The sequence below is a fragment of the Corvus brachyrhynchos genome, unplaced genomic scaffold, assembly GCF_000691975.1.
Source record: "Corvus brachyrhynchos isolate BGI_N302 unplaced genomic scaffold, ASM69197v1 scaffold22, whole genome shotgun sequence".
In the NCBI taxonomy this organism is placed as follows: domain Eukaryota; kingdom Metazoa; phylum Chordata; class Aves; order Passeriformes; family Corvidae; genus Corvus; species Corvus brachyrhynchos.
Window position 1 is genome coordinate 1,176,666 of NW_008238355.1, and position 13,379 is coordinate 1,190,044.

Genomic DNA, 13,379 nt, shown 5'->3' on the forward strand with positions numbered 1-13,379 from the left:
AGTCGGTTGTTATACCCCCGGCCCCTCCCAAAGTCTGCTCGAGGACAGGGAACCATTGGCCCAGTCCAACCTTTCTTTGCCGTCCATTGGTGGAGACCTCTTTGCAACCTGATCGGAGAAGCCCCTCCACAGTGTCTCCTACTGCCTGCCTCATGGGAGGTGTTGCCAGGCGAAGTCACCCCAGAGACAAGGCTTCTTCTAGCTGCCTCCTGCACCTGGCACATGTGCGCCACTCCTCCACATGCCTCTGACAGCCATTGTTGAGGCGTAACAAAACTGAATTGGCTCCTCACACACACCCCACCGCCTCTGCTTCCCCGCCCGTTCCTTCTGAAGAGCTTATAGCCATCATGGGAACACTTCAATCATGGGAGTTATCCCATCACATTTCCATAATGGCAAATACATAATTTCTTTCCTGCTGCACAGCAGTTTCCAGCTCCTCCTGTTTGTTATCCATACTGTGTGCATTGGTGTAGGTGTGCTTCTGCTGGGTTGTCCATTGACACCCACAGCTCTGGCTTGCCACCCCCAGGCTCATCTCTAGTGAGCCTGGCTTTATCCTCTTCCCCCTTCTAACCCAGTTTAAAGCCCTCTTAATCAGGTCTGCCTACTCACGGGCTGGAAACCTTTCCCCCCTTTTAGACAGGCAAACCTCATCTGTCTCCAGCAGACCTGGTACCATATAAATCACCTCATAATTGAAAAAGCCAGGATTTTAGTTATGGTACCAGTCTTTAAACCATGAAGATCATGTGGGTTCTCCTGTTTCTTTTAGCATTCGTCCCTGCTACCAAAGGAATTGAGAAAAAACCACCATCTGTGCTCCTGTCCCTTCAACCAGTCCTCCTAGTGTCCTGAGTCCTTTTTGCTTGCCCTGGAATTTCTCTCCTCAAGCTCATCTCTGCTGATCTGCGTGGACAATAATCAGATGGTTGAATCAGCCAGAAAATCTTGTACTGTTTCCCACAGTTGCTCTGGCAAGGCCCTCATCATATGAGCCTTGTTCATTAGAGCTGCTGGATCCTGCCAGGTCTCTCCTGGGCTTCCCTGATTGTAGAAACTCCCTGCCTAACTCCTTCAGGTGTTTCGCCCCAGAATTTACTATGGTTGTCACTGATATTACTGCTGTCACTATGTACCTCACTAACCGACTCATCCTAAAAACCAGGATTCTTCAGAAGAGTGATATCTCATTCTCTGCAAGTTACTTATATAATTCTTCAGCAAACGTTGGCTCTCACATTTAGATTAAACATTTTCTATGAAGTTCTCATCAGCTACCTATTTGTAGACTGGGCTGGCCTATCAACCTTTATGGCAAGGTTTCAGAAAGCAAGCAGAATACTGGATGCACACCTTGAGACATGTTCAGAACATCTGATTTCTAAGCTGCTCTTTTGCTATTTATAGTACTGTAAATAAAATATAGGGAAATAAAATTTAACACCCACAAATACATGGATGCATTAATATGACACTGAGTGCTAGGCAATATTTTTTTTATTCAGCAGTGCTTATTAGCTAATCATCCAAATAATCACCTGTTGTTCCTGCATTTGGAATACCAACTAAACAAATCTCTGTCTCTCTACAGCAGGGACAGAGACACATGGCAGTCAAACATCAAGCATCTTACTTTATGTTATAGTTTTTCTAGCTTTCAAGTGATTTTGTAACTTTTAATTAGAGTCACCTTAATTTTCCATGTGCTTTTCAAGCAGTGGATGCCAGAGGTGAGTACTCTTTAAACTGCTAGACAGCTACAGTTTCCTCCATGCTTCCAGCATCTCTAATCAGACTCGCAAAGGACCTCATGTTCCTCTTTTGTGTCTCAACACCAGCTGGCAACTAAGTACGACATAGTCACTACTCTTCCCCCACCTCTGGTAGGGAAGGAGCGTAAAGGAAAAAAAATGGTAAAACTCATGGGTTTAGCTAGGAACAGTTTATTAATTGAAAGAAGTTAAAGACAATAATAATAATAGTAAAAAGAATAGCAATAGTAATACTACCACTACTACTATAGCTACTACTACTACTACTAGTAATAATAATAATGGAGAGTGAGAAAGAGATCAAGCTGAAAAAAACCAAGTGATGCACAATACAGTTGTTCATGCCCCTGTTGATTGGTGCCCAGCCCATCCCCTAGAAGTGATCCACCTGTCCTGGCCAACTCCCCCCAGTTTATTACTGTGTGTGATGTTCCACACCACAGTGTGGAGCATCCCTTTGACCAGCTCATACCAGCTGTCTCAGCTGTGCGCCTTAGCAGATTCTTTTGCACCTACTCACTGGCAGAGCATGAGACATTGAACAGCACTGCTCAGCAGCTGCAAAAACGTCAGTGTCTTACCATTATTTTCATGTTAAACCCAAACCACAGAACTGTGCCTGCTACTGAGAGGAAAATTAACTCTGTCCTAGATGAAACCAGGATATCTTCTCTATTGCTGTTTTACTATATAGACTGCAGTATGTGAGAAAAATATTTATTATTCTGTCACGTTTTGCATCACTGTAAATATTTTTAGACTCACATTTACTCCTAGACCACTGATAAGAAAACTACAATAAACCAAGATTAAGCACTGATCCCTACAGTAATTACATTATACTGAAGTATGCATTTTACATCTTCTGCTGTAATACATTTACACTATAAAATATTGGTATTTATAAACATAATATTCTACTCTAATAAATTATTTTATAAAAACCTAAGCATATTACTTTGTCCATTCTTAAATCCATCAGTAAAATTGACTATATACTTTCATCACATTCTTGGGCAATAGTATATCTATGACTACCTTCAATCTCCTTTTAAATAACAGTTTTTTTTTACTTGTCCTTCCTGGTTGTTAACCTTTGTGCAGTTTAGAAAAGACAGCAAAGAAGAGCTAAATCTCATAGAAATCTGTGCATGGATCTAAGTATTAGAATCATTCATAAATTATATAGAAAAGAGGGCAAGAATATAAAGGTACGGATTTTACTGAATTCATCATACTATTCAGATAAATGAAGATTGAGATTTGCTGTGAAGAATAAAGGAAGAATTTTGGAAAATCATCGCAGTTCAGTAAAACACAGATGAAATGCAATGTGAATTAATTTAAACTGATTCACATAGTTATGTCTTAAGTATCGCATTTGCAAATTCCAAAATGCATTTGGGAAAAGAATAGAAGTAAACTAGAAAGAAGTATGGAAGACCATCCAGGCAAGGAAACATTTAAATAGACTAAATCTCTTCTGCCTTGAAAAAATGATCAGAGAATAATATATTGCTCTACAAAACAGAGCAAAGCATTCAGAAAATAATCAGAAAAGGATTTCCATGTGAGAACTAGACATGTATCTTGTAAAGTCTGGAGGTGAAATATCTGAAAAAAAATTAGGAATACGTCCTTGCAATATTTTAATCTGTGGAACTCATTCTCATAAAGTTTGGGACACTGGAGCAAAAGTCTCTACAGGAAGTGACTTTGCTTAGAAAACCCTTGTCATTACAGCTTGGAGGGCACTGTGAGGAAGTATTAGATACATTTTCTTGATCTTACACTTTTCATTATGTACATTTATAGACAGAGGATATTAGGTTTCCTGACCTTGAATACCTATTCTTACATACTTAGTGTGGAAATAACCTGCTCCATACCCTCACTATAATCTGTCTTTAAGTAGCAATGAAGTAAGAGAAATCCTATTATTAGGGAAGTTTGTGGGTTTTTTCTGTTTATTGTAGCTATTCCCTGTGGCTGTCACTCAAGTTATGAATGTAACCATTGCCACTGTCCCTGGTCAAGGGAATCAGTGAACACTGACTAGACAGAGAATGATTGTGCTAAAATTATTTATAATATTTAACAGTTCAAATATTACTTTTTTGTATTTCTGACTTCTAAGTGATTATCTGTGGAAGTGTTTAGTAAGATACGTAAGAATTTTGGACTTGTATTCATCTTACACAGCTGCATTTTCTTATACTCAGGAGGTTATTTTAACTTCGCATTGTTGAAAATGAAGTTATAAATCTTCTTGAAATAAAGTTTTGTACACATCAGTTTCCTCTACAAAAAACCCCTAGGATTCACTGAGGCCAGTATGGTTTAAATTGTTCCAGAATTTTATTTGGTGGCTAAATTTTTAATTAAAACATCAGTGGGAAAAATATCAAACCTGTTTTTACACCTTTTCCTTTTATGTATGTTCTTTTCTATTACTAGAAACAGCACTTAAAGAAAGTTTATGTCACACTGATTTTAAGCTCATCAGTAATTTCAAGACATTTATCTAAAAAAAATCCCCACCAACCTCTCCAGGATTAATGTGAAAAAAGCTACTGTATTGATCAGAGGTATAACTTTACCAAAAACAAAATCATAATTTTTCCCAATTTTTTGTCAAGAGACTGATTTGCTATTTACACCTATTAATGATGTAGCATTTCTCTTAATCTTAAATATACTTTAAACTGCATTGTGTGTTCTGAGTCAATATAGAAATCACATGTTTCTGGAGAAAAAGGTATGCAGATGTCTCTTTATAAGCAATCGTCAGGGCAGAATGATGAAGGGAGGATTCACCTGTTTCTTCATTCTGTGTAAAGCAAAAGCATGTTTTTCCACCTACTCTTTGAAGTGCTCACTGTGCAATCTGCAAAACCTGAGGAAATCAATCTGGCCTCCTACAGCACTCAAGTTCCCCTTTTTTCATGGTGCTGTTTGAATCATCCAGTGTATGCATCCACCAAAAAAGTGGATTTATCACTTGTCCTCAGGAAGATTCAATGAATGGAGAGAAAACAGAGGATGGCTCTATACAGCAGATTTTTGTTCTCCTGATATTTCATTTAGGCTTTCAAGCATATGGTGTTCCTAACAGTAACACAACAAAGTGAAAACCGAGGACAGTGTTCTTCACAGACACAGAAACAGATCTGTCTATTCTCAAGATATGACTGAGATGGCTGTCATTGCTTTTGATTCTCAAGTAATGCTGAAAACAATGATATTATTAAGGTTTACTTAATTACTTAATTAAAGTAACATATTTCAGAAATAGCATCATTCAAGTTGAATAATTTCCTGATTAACTCTAGCAATTAATTCTAAGAAGAGGAAAAAATGTGCAGTTCAACCACTTATTTCACGTATCATGGACAGAAGGGAAAAAAGTCATCATTAATAACTCAATACATGAGTAGCCAGGATCTAGACTTCAAAACAAACTGCCTTTAGATGAAGATGGTTAGGTTACGAAATGTAGTCTGAGCCTTTTTCACTTAGAGCCATGATGTTTTTAATAACTCATGTCTTTCACAATGTTAAACTATTTGATTTTCTTGAAATAAATGACTATTAATGTAATATGTAGGTGAAGTAATGGAAGCTAACAGACTTTTTTTTTTTCCACAACAGAGTCTATTTTTGATTTCCAGACTTTTAGTTTCCCACTATCTTCTTCACTAAATTTCTGAGGAAAGCAGATTTTCTTTAATCCTATTGGCAAGTGTCTGAGCTCTCCGAGGATATTTTGTCAGCCATCCAAATTTAATTTGTATCTAAGATAACCCAGCTAGTTGGAAACTATTTTTTTTTCAGTTTCGTATAAATAACAAAGGAAGGATATTACATTTAAATTTTTATAAGGACATTAAATACGGGCTCACTAAGATTGCTGTGGGAAAGAGAAAAGACCCCTTTGGTATGGGTTCAAAGGAGTCTTTTGCAAGTTTAATGGACAAAAAAAAACATTTTAAAGGTACATCTGTTTAACTGATTTTTCAAAAACATTCCATTATGCCAGCATTTTCTTTCACAGTGTTATGTGGTTTAGGTCATACACCATAATGAAACACCCATGGAAAACGGGAGATCATAAATGCAGATGCCTGTAAAAAAATGTGTGCCCATACAAAAAGTGCACATCTTATGAAGTTACTTTATAAAATAACTAACTGATCACACCAATACACAGCATTGCCAAGGCTCTTTAGGGTGGCAGAGGAGGTGTTCAAAATGACAAAGAAGCCCAATATGCAAGATATGCCTGTATAGAAACACATCACACTGAAATGCCCAACAGTTCAACTGTCTGAAAGAGTCCTTTGGTTGTGCTTTTTATGTACTGGCTATGCATAAGTATCCAAACCCATTTAAAAAATTATTTTCTACTATTTATTCGTAAACATCCAATCTCCATTTACTCCAGGCTATGGAATAAGGCTGTGTTCATTCTTTTCTGTAAATGCACAAACAATTTCAGCTTTGAAAGTCTTTCATTTACTAATACTTAACCTCCTAGTTATCAGTATAATATAGTAAAATAATATCATAAAAGATAATATAATAAAACAGTAACCTAAATTACTCCTCAGTAACCACTCTTTTCAGGAAACATTCTTGTCACTTTCTACCATAGTTCTAGCACCCCTCATCTGATTTTATTGTCTCCTTTTATGTACAAGTATTTAAAAATGTATGGCAGGGGTGGGTTGTCATTTAAATTTTCAGTAATACTCATCTTCACATATCAACAGCAATTAACAACAGTGGATGGTATCTCAACATTTACAATTACACATATCAAACTTGTTTCAAACACAGTTTTATTCATCATATCTTTTTTATCCCACCTCCATGTGCCATTCTTGCCTTCTTCCTTTAAGAAACCACAGAAGTTGTAGCTAAAATAATTTCTTTCACTCCTGTTCCCACGCATGTACTTGTCAGTACTGACATTAAAACACCTGTTTGTCCTTATCTTCATCCTCACCTTCATCACTTCTCACAATCTGGTCCTTCTTAGTTCTTAATCCCTTTATTCGAATGCTGGTCAATTATTATTCCTTCATCTTCACAGGGGACTCCAGGTCAGTAAGTTCACTGTTAAAAAAAAAACAAAAAACAAAACAACCAAAAAGAAACCCAACAACAAAAAACCCAAACCAAACTAACAACCAAACAAAAAAACACCAAAAAAACCAACCCAGAGAATATTTAACAGTATTGTATTTAAACATCCAAAAGCAGGCCAAGATCACCAGCTGAAAACAATTTCTAATGTACAATTCTTTTCAAAATATCATAATTAATACAGGATTTGTTTCAAAGAATCAGGAAGTAACTTGGAAATCTGAAAGGTTTGGAAGTACCTATGGCTTCTTATGTAAGAAGATCATCGTCATGACAACATAAAACCATAAACAAGCACTACACCTAGAGATATCTATTGAAGTGGATTCAGAGAACATAGATGAAAACATAAAGTGAGTAATCAGTGAGTACAAGACTGGGCAAACTGTTGCAACTTCATAGCTGATCCTGCTTTGGGCAGGAGGAGGGACTGGGTGGTGTCCAAAAGTCTTGAATTGTTCTGGGGTCTTGCCATTCTACAAACCTGTCCATGCTCAAAGTGTCTCATCCAAAAAATAACTAAAATACTAAACCAGTTATGGTCACAGATTTCAAGGTTCTGCCAAAATACTGAACTCTTTCACTTTTTAAAAAATACTACAAGGAAGTTTAAATATAAGAGCTAGTTTATAAAATTTAATAATCTTACCTCTTTCCATTTTAAAAATTATACATTTTGAGACTGAAGGAGAAGGTATACTTATATATAAGCCTGCAGAAATCATGACCTTAAGGAAAAACTGAAACATCTTTCTTTCAAACTTTTCAAGTATTTAGTATCATGAAGGATGAAGTGACAAATTTTTATATTTGTACTTAAAAACTAAGCCCTTGTTGAAGACTTCTCATTTTTTTCAAAGAGATGCACAGCTATGATGTGGGCTTGGATTTCCTACTAAAAGGCAGGAAGCTTGGATCAGCATTCTGCTAAATTCAGGTATTCCCCAAGATCCTGCAGAAGGAGATAATCTTCAGAAATGATGTGGTTACTAACTACATTCTTTAATCTATTCTATTTCTCCAGCTCTCAAATCATGCTTAACAGGCTCTCTTGCCAACATATGTATAATAGGAGTCCTGGGAAAAAATTCAGACAAATGCTAACAGACTGGTAGGTCTCAAAGGAAGTGTTTTTGCCACACCATCATTACAAGGAAACATATTGCATAGGCAGATTTTCTTGGCCTCAAGATGGAAAATCTAGTGTCCTCATTCCCCAGACACTGAGGAATGCTTTTATGTCTTGATAGAAATACAGATGATATAATATCTAAATAATATTAGCTGAATATAAGTTCTGTATAAAGATGCATAAATGTACATATATAATATACAATAAATATAATGTGCAAACATAAACTCATCAAATTCTGTTAGAATGAGGAAGATTTCTCACTTACAGAAAAGACTGCCATTTGTCTCACTGATGTTGATGACTATATGTTAAATGATTGTATGGATTATATGATTTTATGTTATATGATACAGACACATAAGGCAGAGTAAAAATTAAAGATCTGAGAAAGGAAAAGATTCAACTAGAATTTCAGATAATTCATAAAAACAAGGATACACATCTTAAAAATATTACAATATTTCAGAAACACTGCTCAGAGGAGAAAATCTGAGCTCTAAGATTCAGTATGGCTTGTTAGGGGACCTGTGCATGGAACAAAAATGGTGCTGCAGGCAGTGAGAACACTTTAAGCTCTGAAGCATAATTTTGCTTAAATATTATCACTTGTAGAGTATTTCTTTTCCATTTTTACTCAAAACATAAAACAGGCTTTGAATTTCTGTTCCATTTGCAATTAAAATACTTTTTAAAAATCCAAAGGGCTCTAAGAAGAAATAAATATTTCAGTCTGATATTAAAAAAATGTCACCATCGAAGGCTCTTGTTGGCAGACCAAGTATTTATGCTCAGCAAGATCTCTTGATTTTACCACTGATGCTATGTAATGTGATTTTGTTTGGCAGTTGTCATGGACCCCCAAATTTTAATAGTAATTTTCCCTCTTTTTTTGTAATGCCTTAACTATAGAATCTTTGTCTAATTTTATGGAACATTTTACAGTGATTTTTATTCCACCTTTCTGTTTGCAACAAGCTTTTTGATGTATTTTTAGGTATTAGAAAAATGTTGCTGTCTGAAACAAAATTACATTTCCACATATTTAAAAGATTCTCTTGCTTCTAAGAACTATTGCAAAGGTAAAATACTAGATTAGGTCATCCATCTATAAAAGGAAGTTGATGGGTTTTGTGGGTTATTAAAGACCAAAATAAAATTCAAAGATGTCTAAAATGGCAGCAGCTGTTTACGTAGCAAACATTAAAGTTGTAAATAATCTCTTTTCACAAATAAGCTTAAAACTACCTGAGAGGACATGTCAAGGGGAAACGTTAACACTGTATTTTTGAAATCATCCTCATCAAAGGAAGATATACTTGGTTTACCATAAGGTGGTAAATTACATCTTTTTAGACACATAAAATATAATTCACTCTCTACAGCCTTAGGTTACAGACACCTCAAATACAAAGGATGAATAAACCACTTGCATAGATTATCAAAAAAACTTGTTTTGAAATGGAAAACAAAATTACTGTAAACAATATATACAGACAATGTTCCAAGGCAAAGATAATGCACACCAGTCAAACTGAAACCAGAAAATAAAAAGCAAACAGATGAGGAAAGAGAGATAAAAAGTGTGTGAAAAATGAGAATGAAGGGAAGAGGGATAAAAGAAGATCTTTGATATGTCTCATAGAAAACATGTAGAGCTGTGAGATCAAAATCAGCAGTTTGATGCTGTAAATCAAGAAAAAACTGTTTGAATCATCATATGAGTTAAGTGAACAGAGAAGGAGGAAAAGAGCATCTTAAGGCCAACATTATGAACAAATATTTTAAGGCAGAGGAAAGAACTGTGGAAGAAACAAGTTTAGAGTAATTTAGTCAAATCAGGACATGAGAAATCATTACAGGGCTGGGTAGCAAGATGGAAAAAAAGCTGATACGTTTAAATGCAAAGTTTTAAATTGTGGAGTCCTATAAAGTAGAAGTATTAAAAATTGTATGTACTTTAAAAATTAGGAGGAAATATCTTGCTTAGTTTTGTTCAGAGGGCAGAGGGAGGAAACTAATCAGAAACAGCACTGCAAAGGTAGGTGCTATCAGACACATAGGAGGAATGGCACATTCACCAAATGCAGAATGTCCTATTCTGAGCTGACTACACCTTCCTCTAGAAAACAATTCAAGTGCACAGGACAATTATTTTCTTTCAGCGCTCTAGTAACAGTGGAATATATCTCATCAGACCAAATTGATTATTAATGAGATTTTGAAGTAATGTTAACTTTTCTTCGGCATAAAATCATGCTTTTCTGAGGAAAAATATATGTGTTTCTTTGAACATCTAATTATATAAAATCTGTGTATATTTTGAGTGAGTGACCTCATATTTAATAAATTCCTTGCCTATTTCAGGGATTATGGCCCAGTCGATTTGGAACTTCTGCAAAAATGCAAAAACTCAGTAGCAAGTAATAGCAAGAAAATTTAAAAGGTGACAAAATTCATTTTAATGTGAACTTGGCTGTGTGAGAGGCCAAGTAAATGAAGAGCTTGTAGATAGAAAGACAACTGAAAGGGGAGGGTTCTTTTTTTTATTATTAATTGATAAACAAAATCATTTAAGTCAGCAAAACAACTCTGCATGCAATTGCAAGTTGTCTATTAATTATGCAACAAATGGATACACTGGTCTTTCAAATCTTACTTTCTAAAGTTCATTGGATCTCTAATTCTGTTGAACTTCTAAAGTCTTGGGATTTCACTTCGCTTTCCCTTTCCCCTTCCCTGATAAACCACTATAGGAGTGGAAACCAGAAATCGTTTAGAGAACTATTCAAAATTCATGTGAATAAAGTAAATCTGATCTATCTTTATTCCAGGGATCCTGTCTCCTTGCCCTTCTTGAAGACTGTAGGGATATCAAGTTCTTCCAGTCTTCAAGAACTTTCCCCAGCAACTACAACTTCTCAAAAATAATTGAGAGTGACCTTGAAATGACATTAGCTGGCACTCATGGGTGCAATCTACCAGTTCCCATGGATCTGGTTTTGTCCCTTCAAGCAAATGTTACCAGTTTGATCCTCCTTCACCAAAGACAAGTCTTTTTCACTCCAGATTTCCCCTCTGGTCTCAGGCATCAAGGACTCTTGTGTCCTTTTCCAGTGGTGCCCCTGAACTATGCAGCAGCAGATCCATGTTTTCCGTCACTTTGCAAAGTTGTTGGTATACTTAAATAAGCCTTTCTTGTTGCCCTTCATATCCAGACTCTGCACCTAGTTTGTGCACCCATATTTAAGCTTTCCTTTTTCACAACACTATTTACCTTTCAGATTTTTTGTATGTTGTGAACCACTTTTAGAGGTAGAGTAACAACTAAGTCTCATTTCATCATAACAGTGAATGTTAGGTCTTACATTTCAAAGATATGCTCTAGGCAGTCCTGGAACAACATCTCAGACTCGAAAAAGTAAGGAAACATGCATTTTTAAAATTATAACAGTAACTTTGCTTTATTTTTTTGTTCTTAAAAAAAAAAAAAAAATACATGGGTGTTCCTCTTCCCTGCTTGCTCTTTATACCAGTTTATATACCTCTGAGCTAATTCACAGTACAGGTCATTACCTTGATGTAGTTGAGACAATGAAGTTGCATTTTTCTCTCAATGGTTATTTCAACAGATTATTTCTTACATCTTTATAATCCATTTTCTAAATCAGGTGAGAAATAAGTTTCATAGTCATCTGAAACTCAAAAAAATTTAAAAACAGATTGTAAAGTTATAATTTAAAGGGGTTTTCATCTATTTTTTCACCAGATTTTTCAAAGAACCACAGTTCCATCAGTAGAGATGAAGGAGATAGTCTTCAATATTCAGAAAGGATTTTCTGTGTTCTGTCCTGTCAAAATTGTGAGTTCTGAGTAAGAAGAACCCTTTGCTGTTAAATCCAAGGAAAAATGGTGTAAAAGTCATGGACCGAATATTTCAGTAATGCTTTGAGTTTCTGAGTTTCCCACTGGAAGCATACTTGAGCATCAATCCTTAATGGAATACACTGTGGTACACTTTTTTCTCTACAACGTTCTCTAGAGCCATTTTTTAATCTTTTGTCATTTGACCTGTTAGGAAGGTTGTATGTTGTGCAATCTGCTAAATAGAACCCTGTCATATAAATGCTCTTTTTAAAGATATAATGTAATTTTATCAGAACCTAGACTTTAGCTGTTTGTTTTTTAAAACTGGAATTGAGAACTCCTTAAATCCATGTGCAGAGTTTGAAGTAAAAGTAAATGCATTTTGAAAACTGCAGGATTTATCTTCATGTTCCCAGAGAAAACATAGAAAAAGAAGTCAAAGAAATAAATGCCTTATGGAGTGGGAAACTTTAGGTGTGGAAAAAAAGAGGAGCACAAATCTGCTAAAAAAATATAACTTGTATCCAAACAAATTTGAAGCATACATTTTAAGTAAAGTGAAATATTTCAGAGTCTGAAATTTCAAGGTATTCTTCAAGCTATTCTATGGAATGAAGAATGAGAGTTCACCCTCCAGAATAAAATCTCCAGTTAAAAGCCTTGCATTAAATCTAATCAAACCTCTTCTATTTGTATTCTTAAAAGAACCTTAACATTTAACTCTGATATATATTACATATTTGTTTACACTAAATAAAATCAAATTTTGTTAACAAAATTCTTAATTTCACTATCTCTTCATTTCCTTGTATTTTTTACAAGGTCACAGTAGGATGGTTGTAGGTAGCATACTTAAGGAGAAATTATATACAGAATACAAGCTCTTGCATAAGTAAACAGTAAATAAAGAATCTAGTCTGAAGAAGAACTAGTAAACTAGTAGTTTATGCAATTCAAATTGAGTCATCCTAACCAACAGGTCTTCTAAGGTCTTAGATCTGTCTCATATGTGTGCAGGATCCTATTAAATGGGCATAAAGAGAATAGCAAATTATTAATGCATTAAGGAATTTTTCTCCTTTCTGACAATAACCCCTCCACTCCCAAATATTTGTTATAGGAACAGTAAAACCAAAGTCTTTGATCTGCCTGTCCTTACTGTTCCAATCTTCTCCTGGTCTTTGCCCTCTATTATATTTTGCTGCATTTGACAGTCATGCATATAAGCAGCAGAAATTGATTGTTCTTTCAAAACAGGTGCAGGGATGACAATCTTACATTTTAAAATTTTCATTTATAATTTTCTGCTTTCAATATTAATTGTTCCTGATGTTGCATTTGTTGTTTTTTGGGGTTTTTTTTTCTTTTCTCAGAAAATAAATCAAAGTAGCATAATGAGATTATGTTAAAGAGATTGATTGGAAAAAGTCATCTTTCCTTATGCTTCTTAGTAT

General features: G+C 35.2%; 1 long non-coding RNA gene across 1 annotated transcript in view; it reads right to left on the reverse strand.

Moving 5' to 3' along the window:
* The window catches only part of LOC108446980, a 20,984-nt gene extending 7,923 nt beyond the window's left edge, over positions 1–13,061 (reverse strand). Inside the window, exons 1-2 of the long non-coding RNA XR_001862325.1 lie at positions 13,050–13,061; positions 273–276 (exon numbers count right to left, since the gene is read on the reverse strand). This is a non-coding gene — a long non-coding RNA (uncharacterized LOC108446980). The remainder of the gene's footprint in view (positions 1–272; positions 277–13,049) is intronic.
* Positions 13,062–13,379: the final 318 nt, after the last annotated feature.